The 16,797-nt window shown below is 42.8% G+C and overlaps 1 long non-coding RNA gene across 2 annotated transcripts; it reads right to left on the bottom strand.

The window, feature by feature from the left end:
• Window positions 1-1,191: 1,191 nt before the first annotated feature.
• Window positions 1,192-15,594, bottom strand: LOC141279443 (uncharacterized). 2 transcript variants are annotated; one of them, XR_012333700.1, is made up of 3 exons: window positions 15,388-15,594; window positions 14,246-14,343; window positions 1,192-2,483 (listed from the first exon to the last, which is right to left on the bottom strand). It is a non-coding gene; the product is annotated as an uncharacterized lncRNA (long non-coding RNA). The 2 variants fall into 2 exon arrangements; XR_012333701.1 differs by having other exon boundaries at window positions 14,246-14,348.
• Window positions 15,595-16,797: the final 1,203 nt, after the last annotated feature.

Genomic DNA, 16,797 nt, shown 5'->3' on the forward strand with positions numbered 1-16,797 from the left:
GTTTATTTCTGGAATTTTCCATTTAGTATTTTCAGACACAGCTGACTGCGGGGTAACTGAAACTGCAGAAAGCAAAAGGATAAGGTGGGGACTACTGTACTGTGTGCCAGGAGAGGTGCCGGGGCAATACGTAATAACAACTAAGATACAGAGGCAAATTTACCATGAAGTTAAAGAAGCTTAAGCTTTAGGGCCTCCCATTAGCACAAGTCCAGAAAGGGATGCTAGCAGTGTTGTACACGTTTTGGTAAACTGTGCAAAAGTGAGCTATTTTAACCACACTTAGTTAAGAATGGTGTCTCTTTCCACTCAGACTCTGTCACATTTCCCTTAGTGCAGGATGACACTGAAGTGGCATTCATGGGATCTGGCTGAGGGCAAGTTAAGTTGGGGATACAACTGGGTTTGCATTTTGTGGGGTGGTTTGCAGTCACTTCTTAAATAAGTTTTTGCTAGCCATCTCAGTGTGGAAATGGCCTCCAGGGATCCTCCTATTGCCCATGGTACCTTCTCATCTGGCACGTGGCACTAAGGAGCAGGGCCAAAGTTCACATCAGATTTGAATGTGTCCTACGGAAACTGGCACTGGAAGTATGTGGGTGGGGAAAGAAACAAGATTTGAATTGCATAGAGCCAAAAGTTAGTCTATGGGAAAGTCTTCCAATTGTCAGATGTGTAAAATTCTAAATGCAGGATTCAGTTCTCACAGATACCTAGTCATATATAGTAGGAATATTCAGTAATAGTTATGCAATTCTATGCTATATATTTTTTTTATTTTGATGACAATTATGCCAAATAGGACTTATCAAAATATGTTGGTAGGGTATAAACTGTAGCAGTCCTACAAACAGCAAGTATGTCTGGTTTTATGCATGTTTTATGCATCCCAGTCATCAATAATAAATCTAATTTTTATTATGCTGGAAGAAAGACTTACTTCTCTTTCCTTTCTCTATATAGCAAATATCACAAAACTGTTGTTATATAAAGAAGTGATAAAAGAGTATTCGACAAAAAATGCAGCGGAAGAAAGTATTACAGCAGTGTGCTAGGCGGTTAATTAATAAAAAACATTGTATTATTTTTCTGTATCTTGTGATATTTGTGAACATTTTCAGCTTTAAAAGTCTTACAATTTATTATTTCTTTTCTCAATCTAAATAAAGATCCACTTTCACACCTAATTTTGCTTTTGTAATTTTGTATTTCTCTTAAAGAGGGCCCTTCAAATTGTCTAAGTTTCAGGCCCCTCCTACACCCCTGGAGCGTACGGTCATGGTTTACTCCTTGTGATGGTCTCATGGGAAAACTCAATTGCCTCCCCCTGCTCATCATATATGTGATCACTGAATACCAGGTTCTGAGCTAGGGATGGGCACACAGTAGTAGATGAAGCAGATCTTGCACCTTCCTAGGTGTGGAGAGGGAGACACCGGTATCAAATAAACTAAATCATACGGCATGCTGCAGGAGAGAATAAGGGGGCAAAACTTCTCAGAGAAAATATTTTAGCTGAGACTGAAAGGGTAAGAGTTGGTCAGATGAAGAATAATAAAAGAACATGGCAAGCGGAAAGAACAGCGTGAGTAAAGGCCCTGGGGTGGTAAGGGCCTGGTGCATGACAGGTATTCAGTAAGTATCAAATTAATTTTTAAAATAAATATTACAATGTGTGCAGGGCCAGGGTGCTATGGGAACATGAAGGAGAGGCACTGAACCCTTGCCAAGGGCAGCAGCAATGGACGGATGAGGAATAAGCGGAAGTTAGTCAGGTTAGAATAGACTTTCTGACTTTCAGAAGAAACAGCATGTGCAAAGGCCCTAGGATTAGAGAGAGATCAGAAAGCAGTTCTGTATGGTTAGACCACAGTGAGCTGGATTTAAGAAGGAAAGTTTGGCTGAGGGAAGGTGGAGAGGTAGAACTGGCAAGGAATGAGGCCAGACATGTAAACCAGAGCCAGACCATGAAAAAGCCTCATAAGCCCTGGTAAGATGTTTGGACTTTATGTTGGTAAGGTGGTTTTAGGAAAGGAAGTGACATGCTCAGATCAGCACGTGAGAAAGATTTGGTTGCCAGGTGGAGAGAAGACTGGATAGGGGCAGAGGCAGGAAGTCCAGGCACGAGGCTGTTAGAGAAATGCAAGAGAAGGTGGTGGCCAGAGGTAGTGGCAGTGGGGATGCGGAGAGGCAGACAGATCCCTAGAGGAAGGTTGTGGTACCTGATGCAGTTAGCTGGACAAGGTAAAAGAATCATATTGGGGGCCGGTGCCAGGCTGGTTCCTAGTTCCTCTTCCTTTAGGAAGCTAGCCAATCTCATGGGAGACAGGCTTCTTGTTTACAGTGGAGGGTTTCTTTCCAGTAGCAGGACTGCCTGTGTTCTGCGGTCATCCTGTGCTGCATATCTTCTGTTCACCCCTCGGACCTTGCTCTCTGTTCTCTTGACTTCTCACTGGGCTCGGCCAATGGGAGCTGACAGAAGACTGGAGGGCAGGGGAGAAAGGTCACAGTATTTATTCCTGGTGGCCTCCCTGAGAGGAGGACCCAGACTAGTTATGCCCTTCAGTCTCTCTCGAGACAGCCTTCTCATCTCTACTCTTCCCCTTCCTGGTTTCGGTATTCACTTCCCTTCCCTTCACTTAGGACTTAAGGAGGTTACAGCTCCACTGACCAGCTGCGGAATCACCCCAACATCCCTGTGGTTCCCCCACGCCTCATCCACAACTTGGTAAGTTCTTTTAAGTCAGACCACGCCCCCACAAGCCCAACAGCCAGTAAGACCAAGACCGCACCCTCAGCCCTTTTCCTGATGACCAACCAGCATCTTCCTGCGCCCCTTGCCCCAGGCCAAGTCCTGCTCCTGCCCGAAGCCTGGAGTTTGGCTCTGATTCCTGGCTCTGACTTCCCGAGCACTGAGCCCTGCCCCGTTCAGCCCCTGTGGTCTTCCTCCAGTGCTGGGGAGACCTGAAGAGCCAGTTATCAAGTGACCAGTGACCAAGAACCCCTTCTGCCTCCACTGAGAAGGCTGACTACACCTGCCCAATCGTTGTTCTCAGACTCACCATCTTCTAGGCTCCCTGATGACCTGTAATCTTCTTTATGTCTGTCTGGATGTATGTGTCTATGTCTCCAGTAATTTTGCCTGTTGCCCCCTCCCCGACCTGGGCGCAGGGACAGTGCACTGTTCGCGCTTTATTCCAGCGCCCAGCCCAGTGCCCGGGACATAGTAGTTACTGGGTAGCTTTTCGTTGACCAACAGACCAACCGACTGAACTCCCATCATCTGTTGACAGTCTTCCCCCAGATAAGACAGAGCACCACTGATTAGGCTGCAGGCTTCCCGGCTACAAATCTTTTCAGTCTTGCCTCCCGCAGAGGCGTCTCTTCAGCATCATGACTATTTCCAGCAACTCCTCAGTCATACATTTATAGTATTCTTGTGAGACACTCCCTGGGCCCAAGAAATGTCTTCGTTGGCCCTAAGCACTGATAAGTCCACAGACACTGACTTCACATGTGGCGTGACTCGTTATATCATCACCTTTCATATTAATTAAATCTCAGGGTTTGTTACAGAACATTTCAAAGTCTGCCTGTGTGTCTCCAACTAAATTATAAGCTCCCAGAGGGCAGAACCCACATTTTATACCTCTTTAAGGTGGAGTTTAGGTGTAAGGTGACTCAGGAAGAGGCATCTAACAATCAACGTGGAATGTGGGGCTGAGGATGAGAGAGGAGGTTGGAGCCAGTCACAGATTTGGGATGCAGCTGCCCAAGGGAGAGCTGATACTGGTGGGAGAAGGTGTAACATTGCTTTGAAGAACGCCCACCTTCGGGATGTGGGAGGAAATATACAGCGCAACAAAGGAAAAGACAGAATAATAGGCTTGTGGGAGGTCATGGGAATGTTGCTGACTCAGGTCGATGGGGAGGGGACTGGTCACCGGGACCAGAGGAGGCGGGAGTGAGGAGGGGCTGATCCATATGTCAACTGAGAAGTTGAAGGTGCCTTCGGGGCCCTCATGGTACAGTAGTGAGGGTGGACCACACTACAAGGAGCCAACGAATGAGGAAACCAAGGCAGCGAGTGCAGTTTCAAGAATTAGATAAGGGAAGGGAAGAGAGGGCAGTCACAGGAAAGGGCAGCTTGGCACAAAGGAGGCATTCCATAAATATATCTGTTCATAAAAATGTGTAATCAAAGACTTCCCTGGTGGTCCAGTGGTTAAGAATCTGCCAGCCAATGCAGGCGACGCGGGTTCCATCCCTCGTCCAGGAGGATCCCACATGCCACAGAGCCACTAAGTCCGTGTGCCATGACTACTGAGCCTGCGCTCTAGAGCCCATGAGCCACAGCTACTGAAGCCCACATGCCTGGAGCCCCTGCTCCGCAATGAGAAGACACCGCGATGAGAAGCTCCCGCAATGAGAAGCCCGCACACTGTGTCGAAGAGTAGCCCCCACTCACTGCAACTAGAGAAAGCTGTGCACAGCAACAAAGATCCAATGGAGCCATAACTAAATAAATAAATAAATGGGAAAAAAAATGAAACTGTAAGTCTCTAAAATAATGAGACTAAGGCTTAACATGACCCAGAACATGTTTTTAAAAATTAAATTAAATTAAAAAGTTTAAAAATGTGTCATCATATGTACATTTGTTTTTATAAACTATATCTGAATATATAGGAGAGATAGAAACAGATTGTGGGCAGAGGTGGAAGAACCATTTGCAATGGAGTGTTGGAAGATGGAGGCAAGCTAGGTCTGAGTAGGAGAGCATGGGATGCAGGTGAGGCCTTAGACTTGGTCAGGAAATGGACATTCCTGGAAGACAGGAATGATGGCATGCAGGGAGGGTAAAAGAAAAAAAAAAGGATATTTTGCAGTGAAAGGACTGCTTCCCTAGCAAGTTTCCCAAAACATGAAACAACTCTGACTCTTTCTTATTTGTGCAGAGGCATTTAGATGGATTTCAGAAGCTCTTGAGCCTCTTACAGAATGCAGGATTTCTGTCATTGGATTTAAAATGTCTACCATAGAACATTATACCTCTAGCCTGGACAGGGCATTTGAGGGCAAGCTCAGAAAAAGGAGGTAACGCTACCAAAGAGTCCAGAAAACCAAAACGCCTCCTTCATTCCAAGCACGGAGGTCAGTAATAAAAAAGCGTTTAATCCACAGCTTGAATGCAAAGGTTAGAAGAAAGAAAAAAAGCAACCCTGAAACTATATGATGCGCACTCCTTTTTACAAGCCTGACAAAGCAAGCAGGAGACAAATCCCATTTACAAGGACAGTAAAAGCTCGGACTCCTCTCTGACCCAAGCCCTCTCCATGCATCATAAATATTTCCATAGTCATAAATATCACTGATGAGGAGGCAGAATGCTCTTAATAGGCTCCAACGTATTTCACGGTGGAGGCAGCTAGGAAAAATGCACTGAATAAGAAGAAGACAGGGTGAGAGATCTCCTGGGAGGAAATTAAAATAGAATCTTCCACTAGAATGATGCTCCATCCATGTGCTGACTTAAGCCAGGAAAGAACTAGCTGAAGACTCATTGTGAGAAGCATTTTCTCCCACTGGCCCAGGGCCTTTTCTATCTCAGAAATGCCAATTCCCTTCAAGCTGAGTTTTGTGGTGGTTGATTTTGTTGATGATGAGCCACCATAAGGAAGGAAGGGAGCTAACTAGCATTTTTTAAAACTTCATAGAGCAGAAGCAAGAAGAACTACAATCCTGCAGCCTGTGGAACAAAACCCACATTCACAGAAAGATAGACAAGATGAAAAGGCAGAGGGCTATGGACCAGATCAAGGAACAAGATAAAACCCCAGAAAAACAACTAAAAGAAATGGAAATAGGCAATCTACCAGAAAAAAGAACACAGAATAATGATAGTGAAGATGACCCAGGACCTCGGAAAAAGAATGGAGGCAAAGATCGAGAAGATGCAAGAAATGTTTAACAAAGATCTGGAAGAATTAAAGAACAAACAAACAGAGATGAACAATACAAAAACTGAAATGAAAAACACACTAGAAGGAATCAATAGCAGAATAACTGAGGCAGAAGAACAGATAAGTGACCTGGAAGACAGAATGGTGGGATTCACTGCTGTGGAACAGAATAAAGAAAAAAGAATGAAAAGAAATGAAGACAGCCTAAGAGACTTCTGGGAAAACATTAAACGCAGCCACATTCGCATTATAGGGGTCCCAGAAAGAGAAGAGAGAGAGAAAGGACCCGAGAAAATATTTGAAGAGATGATAGTCAAAAACTTCCCTAACATGGGAAAGGAAATGGCCACCCAAGTCCAGGAAGTGCAGAGGGTCCCATACAGCATAAACCCAAGGAGAAACACACTGAGACACATAGTAATCATATTGGCAAAAATAAAAGACAAAGAAAAATTATTGAAAGCAGCAAGGGAAAAATGACAAATTACATACAAGGGAATTCCCATAAGGTTAACAGCTGATTTCTCAGCAGAAACGCTACAAGCCAGAAGGCAGTGGCATCATATACTTAAAGTGATGAAAGGGAAGAACCTACAACCAAGATTACTCTACCCAGCAAGGATCTCATTCAGATTCAATGGAGAAATCAAAAGCTTTACAGACAAGCAAAAGCTAAGAGAATTCAGCACCACCAAACCAGCTCTACAGCAAATGCTAAAGGAACTTCTCTAAGTGGGAAACACAAGAAAAGAAAAGACCATACAAAATGAAACCCATAACGATTAAGAAAATGGTCATAGGAACATACATATCAATAATTACCAGGCTTCCCTGGTGGCGCAGTGGTTGAGAGTCCTCCTGCCGATGCAGGGGACGTGGGTTTGTGCCCCAGTCCAGGAAGATCACACGTGCCTTGGAGCGGCTAGGCCCGTGAGCCATGGCCCCTGAGCCTGCGCGTCCGGAGCCTGTGCTCTGCAACGGGAGAGGCCACAGCAGTGAGAGGACTGCGTAACGCAAAAAAAAAAAAAAATTACCTTAAACGTGAATGGATTAAATGCTCCAACTAAAAGATACAGGCTCGCTGAATGGACACAAAAACAAGGCCCGTATATATGCTGTCTACAAGAGACCCACTTCAGACCTAGGGACACATACAGACTGAAAGTGAGGGGATGGAAAAAGATATTCCATGCAAATGGAAATCAAAAGAAAGCTGGAGTAGCAATACTCATATCAGATAAAATAGACTTTAAAATAAAGAATGTTACAAGAGACAAGGAAGGACACTACATAATGATCAAGGGATCAATCCAAGAAGAAGATATAACAATTATAAATATATATGCACCCAACATAGGAGCACCTCAATACATAAGGCAACTGCTAACAGCTCTAAAAGAGGAAATCAACAGTCACACAACAACAGTGGGGGACCTTAACACCTCACTTATACCAATGGACAGATTATCCAAACAGAAAATTAATAAGGAAACAGAAGCTTTAAATGACACAATAGACCAGATACATTTAATTGATATTTATAGGACATTCCATCCAAAAACAGCAGATTACACTTTCTTCTCAAGTGTGCAGGAACATTCTCTAGGATAGATCACATCTTGGGTCACAAATTAAGCCTCAGTAAATTTAAGCAAATTGAAATCATATCAAGCATCTTTTCTGACCACAATGCCATGAGATTAGAAATCAATTAAAGGGAAAAAAACATAAAAAACACAAACACATGGAGTCTAAACAATATGTTGCTAAATTACCAAGAAACCACTGAAGAAATCAAAGGGGAAATCAAAAAATACCTAGGGACAAATGACAATGAAAACAGGACAATCCAAAACCTATGGGATGTAGCAAAAGCAGTTCTAAGAGGGAAGTTTATAGCTATACAAGCCTACCTCAAGAAACAAGAAAAATCTCAAATAAACAATCTAACCGTACACCTAAAGGAACTAGAAAAAGAAGAACAAACAAAACCCAAAGTTAGCAAAAGGAAAGAAATCATAAAGATCAGAGCAGAAATAAATGAAAGAGAAACAAAGAAAACAATAGCAAAGATCAATAAAACTCAAAGCTGGTTCTTTGAGAAGATAAACAAAATTGATAAACCATTAGCCAGACTCATCAAGAAAAACAGGGAGAGGACTCAAGTCAATAAAATTAGAAATGAAAAAGGAGAAGTTACAACAGACACGGCAGAAATACAAAGCATCCTAAGAGACTACTACAAGCAACTCTATGCCTATAAAATGGACAACCTGGAAGAAATGGACAAATTCTTAGAAAGGTATAACCTTCCAAACTGACCCAGGTAGAAATAGAAAATATGAACAGACCAATCACAAGTAATGAAATTGAAACTGTATTAAAAATCTTCCAACAAACAGAAGTCCAGGACCAAATGGCTTCACAGGTGAATTCTATAAAACATTTAGAGAAGAGCTAACACCCATCCTTCTCAAACTCTTCCAAAAAATTGCAGAGGAAGGGAACCTCCCAAACTCATTCTCTGAGGCCACCATCACCCTGATACCAAAACCAGACAAAGATACTACAAAAAGGAAAATTACAGACCAACATCACTGATGAATATAGATTGAAAAATCCTCAACAAAATACTAGCAAACAGAATCCAACAACACATTAAAAGGATCATACACCATGATCAAGTGGGATTTATCCCAGGGATGCAAGGATTCTTCAGTATATGCAAATCAATCAATGTGATACACCATATTAACAAATCGGAGAATGAAAACCATATGATCATCTCAATAGATGCAGAAAACGCTTTTGACAAAATTCAACACTCATTTATGATAAAAACTCTCCAGAAAGTGGGCATAGAGGGAACCTACCTCGACATAATAAAGGCCATATACGACAAACCCACAGCAAACATCATTCTCAACAGTGAAAAACTGAAAGCATTTCCTCTAAGATCAGGAATAAGACAAGGACGTCCATTCTCACCACTATTATTCAACATAGTTTTGGAAGACCTAGCCATGGCAATCAGAGAAGAAAAAGCAAAAAAAGGAATACAAATTGGAAAAGAAGTAAAACTGTCACTGTTTGCATATGACATGACACTATACATAGAGAAACCTAAAGATGCCACCAGAAAACTACTAGAGCTAATCAATGAATTTGGTAAAATTGCAGGATACAAAATTAATGCACAGAAGTCTCTGGCATTCCTATATACTAATGATGAAAAATCTGAAAGAGAAATTAAGGAAACACTCCAATTTACCATTGCAACAAAAAGAATAAAATACCTAGGAATAAATCTACCTAGGGAGACAAAAGACCTGTATGCAGAAAACTATAAGACACTGATGAAAAAAATTAAAGATGATACCAACAGATGGGGAGATATACCATGTTCTTGGATTGGAAGAATCAATATTGTAAAAATGACTATACTACCCAAAGCAATCTACAGATTCAATGCAATCCCTATCAAATTACCAATGGCATTTTTTACAGAACTAGAACAAAAAATCTTAAAATTTGTATGGAGGCATAAAAAACCCCGAATAGGGCTTCCCTGGTGGCGCAGTGGTTGAGAGTCTACCTGCCGATGCAGGGGACATGGGTTCATGCCCCGGTCCAGGAAGATCTCACATGCCACGGAGCAGCTAGGCCCGTGAGCCATGGCCGCTGAGCCTTGTGCGTCCAGAGCCTGTGCTCCGCAACGGGAGAGGCCACAACAGTGAAAGGCCTGCGTACTGCAAAAAAAAAAAAAAAAAGACCCCGAATAGCCAAAGCAGTCTTGAGGGAAAAAAATGGAGCTGGAGGAATCAGACTCCCTGACTTCAGACTATACTACAAAGCTACAGTAATCAAGACAATATGGTACTGGCACAAAAACAGAAATATAGATCAATGGAACAGGATAGAAAGCCCAGAGATAAACCCACAGACCTATGGTCAACTAATTTACGACAAAGGAGGCAAGGATATACAATGCAGAAAAGACAATCTCTTCAATAAGTAGTGCTGGGAAAACTGGACAGCTACATGTAAAAGAATGAAAGTAGAACACTCCCTAACACCATACACAAAAATAAACTCAAAATGGATTAGAGACCTAAATGTAAGACCAGACACTTTCAAACTCTTAGAGGAAAACATAGGAAGGACACTCTTTGCCATAAATCACAGCAAGATCTTTTTTGATCCACCTCCTAGAGTAATGGAAATTAAAACAAAAATAAACAAATGGGACCTAATGAAACTTCAAAGCTTTTGCACAGCAAAGGAAACCATAAACAAGACGAAAAGACAGCCCTCAGAATCAGAGAAAATATTTGCAAACGAATCATTGGACAAAGGATTAATTGCCAAAATATATAGACAGCTCATACAGCTCAATATTAAAGAAACAAACAACCCAATCCAAAAATGGGCAGAAGACCTAAAAGACATTTCTCCAGAGAAGACATACAGATGGCCAAGAAGCACATGAAAAGCTGCTCAACATCACTAATTATTAGAGAAATGCAAATCAAAACTACAGTGAGGTATCACCTCACACCAGTTAGAATGGGCATCATCAGAAAATGTACAAACAACAAATGTTGGAGAGGGTGTGGAGAAAAGGGAACCCTCTTGCACTGTTTGTGGGGATGTAAATTGATACAGCCACTATGGAGAACAGTATGGAGGTTCCTTAAAAAACTAAAAATAGAATTACCATATGATCCAGCAATCCCACTACTGGGCATATACCCAGAGAAAACCATAATTCAAAAAGACCCATGCACCCCAATGTTCATTGCAGCACTATTTACAATAGCCACGTCATGGAAGCAACCTAAACCCCCATCGACAGACAAATGGATAAAGAAGATGTGGTACATAGACACAATGGAATATTACTCAGCCATAAAAGGTAATGAAATTGGGTCATTTGTAGAGACGTGGATGCATCCAGAAACTATCATACAGAGTGAAGTAAGTAAGAAAGAGAAAAACAAATATCGTATATTAACGCATATATGTGGAACCTAGAAAATGGTACAGATGAACCATTTTGATAACAGAAATTGAGACACAGATGTAGAGAACAAACGTATGGACAACAAGGCAGTGGGGGGGAATGGTGGTGGGATGAATTGGGAGATTGGGATTGACATGTATACACTGATGTGTATAAAATGGATGACTAATAAGAAAGAAAAGTAAATAAATAAACGTAAAAAAATTCATAGCAGAATATTTAAAAAATTCATAGCAGGATAGTGGACAAAAAAATGGTAGTGTATTCATACAATTGAATACTATTCAGCAACAAAAAAGATGGACCACTAGTCACACACCATCATGGATGGGTTTCAAAAACATTATGCTGAGTGAAAGGAGCCTTACGTAAAAGAGTACATACTATATAATTCCATTTATATGATGCTCTCTAATAGGTCATTAAGGGTGGGAAAAAAATCCAAACAATGGTGGCCCTTATGGGTCGGGGGAGAGATGAAACGGGAAGGGATGTGAGGGAACTTTCTGTGGTGACGGAAGTGTTCTCTACATCTTGATGGGAGTTTGGATTACACAGGCACTTGCATTTGTCAAAACTCGGTGAAAGTACCCTTAAGATTTGTGTATTCCATTGTATCTAAATTTTACCTCAAATGAAAAAACTAAACGAAGATTGAAATCTAGTTAATGATATGCATGCTGAAGTAATTAGGGGAAAGTGTTCTGATGTCTGCAAATTACACTGAAATGCACCACTAAAATAAAATAGATTCATGGATGGATAGATGGATAAATGTGTGAGAAAGCAATTTTAGTAAGTTGTTAATTGTAGAATTTAGGTGGCTGGTAGACAGCTGTTCCCTGTAAAATTCTTTCCACTTTGCTATGTGTTTGAAAAATTTTGCAATAAAATGTTAGAAATAAGAGTAATGTGATTTTTTTAAAACAGCAAACATTTACTGAGTCCCTAGGTGTGCCAGGTACTTTACATACATTTTCCCAATCCTCATACTATCCTGATTTCACAGACCAGAAGGTTAACATTCAGAGAAACACAGTTTCAGGGTCAGGGATGCTTCTTTGCCCTTCTTTTACGCTTGCCCTCCAGATGCAGGATGTGGCACTTGTAGTTTGGGTAACAAACCCTGTCTTCTGCAGCTGCTGCCTCTGAGACTTCATCCTCAGCCTTGGCTTCTGATTAACCGCTAAGGTGAAGAGAAGTCCTCAACCACCAATCAATCAACACTGTCACAAATATTAATTGAACGCCTACTACATGAAGGAATTCAAGGAAATATGAAACACAGTCTCTGCCTTCAAAGGCTCCCAAAGTATTGAACCTAGCCTGAAGAACTGGACTCTCTGTGTGACTTTGGCACTAACTAGCTGTGTGGCCTTGAACAAGTTACTTCAGCTCTTGGGCTTTATTCTCTTGATCCATGAAATAAGGGCTTGAAATAGACCATCCCTCAGGTTCCTGGCAACCCTCATGTTTCTGTGACTTTTGATCCATAGTAATTTGAAGGGTCATCAGCTGGTCCAGATAGTGTTTACCAAAGGAAAACAGATGAAGGAAATCCTTTGTGGGGGGGAGTGCAGAGAAGTCCCCAGGAAGTGGCGTCTAAGCAGTGCCCATGTGGATGGGGGAGGAGATGGTGTTCCAGTGGAGGAGATGCAAACACCGGGCCTGAAGGGAGGACACACGGGGACTGTGAAGAGGGAGTGTGACTGGAGAGGGGGTTAGTTACCAGGAGCAGAGACAACACCGAGAAAACAGCTTGCACTTTAACTTCTGAGAAGCAGGACCGCACAAGAGGTGTTAGGCATGGGAAGTATGTGATAAGGTGGTATCTGAGGAAGATTAATCTATTTATTTTCAGTCATGGAAGAAAAGAGCAGCATAAGTAATCACAAATGTCAGATCATTATAAAACCTTGTGGCAGACTCTAGAATACCCTTGATCTGTGACTTTCAAGCTATGATCTTGAGAACATTAGGGCTCCTGGGAAGCGAGGGGAAGCTGAGGGGAGGCAGGGTCCAGCACCCTCTCCCAATCCTGCCTTAACTGCAACAGCACTGCTTTTTTTTTTTTTTTACATCTTTATTGGAGTATAATTGCTTTACAATGGTGTGTTGGTTTCTGCTTTATAACACTGTGAGTCAGTTATACATATACATATGTTCCCATATCTCTTCCCTCTTGCGTCTCCCAACAGCACTGCTTTTATTGGTTTCATATATGGGAGTTCCAGATAAAACTTATTTTGAAATAATTCAACAGACTTCAACTGAACGACGTAAATTAATTACACAAATAAGCAGCCAGACAAAGTTGTCAGGAGGGGGTTGTTTGAGGATAAATAATTTGCTGGGCATATGCCTCACACAGCTAACTGAGATGACTCCACATTTCCACCTGCGAGGTGCCAGCTCTGATAAAGGCAAAGAGTCTTAGGAAGAGGGCAGATTTGGAAACGGCTGTGCCTATGCCCCAGGATGTTACCGAAATGTTTTCACTCTGTGCAACATGCATGTGCAGTGGACTTTCAACTATGAAGCCCCGGGGGCGTGACTCAGGCCCAGTCAGCCTTCTGTCCTGACTTGATTCCCTCAGCAGGTCCCAGGGCCTCACTCCCCTCCTGGTAGCTGCCTCCTCCCACCCCTCTCCCTGACTCTTTGTGATGTGTTACCCTAAACAAACACTCAAGAGCTTTTCACTCTGCAAAATAGACCAGGGTAACAAAAATAACAAACCTGGGGAAGTTACACAGGTTCTAGATTCTTGCAGATATAATTTGGTTGGATCTCCTGGCTTTGGTCTTCTCTGCAGGAGATAATAGCTGAAAAATTCTGCCCTCCACATTTATTCTTGGATGGTCTCATCAGTGGTCCCTTCTTTCAGACCTGACTCTTAGATGCCCTCAGGCATAGCATTAGCCCTCCCCTTGTTTCAGGTGCTCCCTGACCCTCTGTCCCACAGAAAAAGGGCTCTCCTCATAGCTGTGTTTTCACCCCGCCACTTTGTGCATGACCTTATGCTATGCCCCCTGGTTATCTAATACTGCCTAAGAAGTCACCCAAAGTTTAATGGCTTAAAAAAAAAAAACAATCATTTATTATCTCTCACAGTTTCTGTTGGTCAGGAATTTGGGAAGGACGCAGGGGGCAGTTCTGGCCCAGGGTCTCTCATGTGGTTGCAGTCATACGTCAGCTGGGGCTACAATCATCTGAAGGCTTGGCTGGGGCAGGAGGATTCATTTCCAAGGTGCTCACTCACCTGACTGCCAAACTGCTGCTGGTTCAGGTCAGGGGGCTCAGTTCTTCTCCATGTGGGTCTCTCCATGTCACTGCTTGAGTGCCCTCATGGCATGGCAGCTGGCCTCCCCCCAGGCAAGAAACCAAGAGACCAAGTCAGATGCTGCAGTGACTTTTACAGCCTAGCCTTGAATGTCATACACTATCCTTCCTACTTATTTACTAGTCACACAGTGACAGACCTGATTCAGTGTGAAAGAGGACCATGCAAGAAAGCAAGGATTACTGGAGGTCATCTTGGAGGCTGGCCCACCACACTATAGAAAGGTCAGAAGAAGAGGACCAGACTCAAGCCATCAAATATTTCACAACTTAGTTGGGGGTGGGGGAGAAATCTTATATACCCGTAATAGTAGGAGGAAGAAGAAGGAGGAGGAGGAAGGAAGGAAGGAGGGGAGGGAGGAGAAAGAAAAAAAAGGCAGGCAGTACATGCCCTGGAATGCAAATTAGGTATGGAGTAAGCAAGACAGATATAGCCTCTGCTCTCTTGAAGTTTGTAATCTAGAGGGAATGGCAGTTTTCGTGTAAATAAGTATCAATAATTGCACTTGGAATAAAATCCAATCTCCTTACCTTGTCCCTGCCTATTCTTTTCCTCTACTACTCATCTCCTTTCTCACTGAGCTTCAACCACACTGGCCTCTCCATTCCTCCAAGAGACCAAGCTCCCACCTCCACGGGGCCTTGCACTTGCTGTCCCCTGGAATGCTCTCCAGGTCTTTGCACAGCCAGCTCTTTCTGGCCATTCAGGTCTCTGCACTTAGCTGCCACCTGATCTTTTCTGGTTTTGTCATTCCCTTCCTCCAGCTCGAATGTAAGCTTCGTGAGAATAGAGACTTCGTTAAATCTTCCTCACTGCTGTGCCTCCAGATCTGGATAGCACTTGTTATGCGGTAAGTGATGCATAAATACCGTAATGAGTAAATGCAGTGCCTGCTTTCTGACGAGGTTCTAAAACTGTATAAAATCTTCCTCTAGAATGTTGTAAACTTAAGCTCCAGCCCTGTCTCTTGTCCATCTTGCAATCCAAACCAAGGTTGGTGAATTGCAGGCCTACCTAGGATCTAACCTTGCTGACTCCTTGACTCTGAGCAAATAGCATACCTCTGCCACACCTGATCTTCCACCACGTCTAGATTCAGTTGATCCAGCCCAGGCTGACTGCGTTATTTGTGTTTTCCCTTGGAGATGGGTCCTCAATTTCTGATTGCCTTTGCTTGGCTTCCTGAACAACTTCCCTCTCTCTCTCCTCCGCGGGAAGGGCCATTCCAGCCTTGTTTTGCTGCACTTGTGTTTTCAGCTTTCCTGGGCTAAAATATCAAAAACAGTTGCTCATTAATATCCCAGCTTCCCTGCTTTTCAGGAGAAACAACATGACAAACAGAAACCCCATGCATATTTATTTTGAAAATACGGTTTTCAATTTGAGAGCAAATGGACACTGCTGGTCTGCAGGTCTTTTCACCTGCTGTGGCGTGTGATTAGTGAGGTCTTTTCCCTCCGGGTGGTGGTGCCAGCTAATGGACTCATGCTCCCTCTGTATGTTTATTTATCTTCAGTTAATTAAAAGTTTGCCAAGTCTTCCTCACTGCCCTTGTTCACAGCAAGGCCAAGAGTTGGCTTGTGGCACTGATCCGGGTTGGCAGCCTGGGTGGGGGAGGCCATCCTATTAAATCTTAATCTAAGAGGGAGATCACGCCTGTGGGCTTCCATCCCTGGGGTTCTCCCGCTGGGAAGTCACAAATCAGTGCCAGAGCTCAGTGCCAGTGGCAACTCTCCCTGCCAGGCCTGAGTCAGCATCAGATGCAATTTTTTGGAACTGTTATTTGACAATAAATTTGAGAATTCTGGGAGATGTCTCTTAAAAACTGGAATGAATTACACACACATCTACCTTGGAAGGGGATGTTAACCATCATGTGAAACTGTATCTTATAAATGATGAATGAGCCAATTTGCCAACATTAATTTTGAAGTTATGGGTTAGGTTAAGACTAGCAAAGTATCCTGTACTTCAGATGTTATGAAACTGTGCCTCCACCAGGACTGGAGGAGGAGATTAAGAACTGAGTTGGCACTCAAGGCCTCCACTGCCCCAGTTTTGGAAATTCCCACAAGTTCGCCTTCCCACCAGCCTCCTCCCTTCAGTCACTGTTAGCTGTGTGCTAGCTTTTGAATCATTTCAGCAGGTACCTTGGCTGACAAACTTGGAAGATAGGAAGAGCACTCTGTTGTGAGTTGAAGTGTGTCCCCCAAAAAGATGAGTTGAAGTCCTAACCTCCAGGACCTGTGAATGTGACCTTATTTGAAAATAGGGTCTTTGCAGATGTGAGTAGTTAAGATGAGGTCATACTGGATTGCGCAGGCCTGATCCACGGACTGATGTCCTTATAAGAAGAGATCACAGCAAGGTCCTACTGTATAGCACAGGGAACTATGTTCAATACCTTGTAATAACTTATAATGGAAAAGAATATGAAAAAGGTAAGCCTAAAACTAACCCAACATGGTAAA

This window comes from Tursiops truncatus, chromosome 1, assembly GCF_011762595.2.
Source record: "Tursiops truncatus isolate mTurTru1 chromosome 1, mTurTru1.mat.Y, whole genome shotgun sequence".
In the NCBI taxonomy this organism is placed as follows: Eukaryota; Metazoa; Chordata; class Mammalia; order Artiodactyla; family Delphinidae; genus Tursiops; species Tursiops truncatus.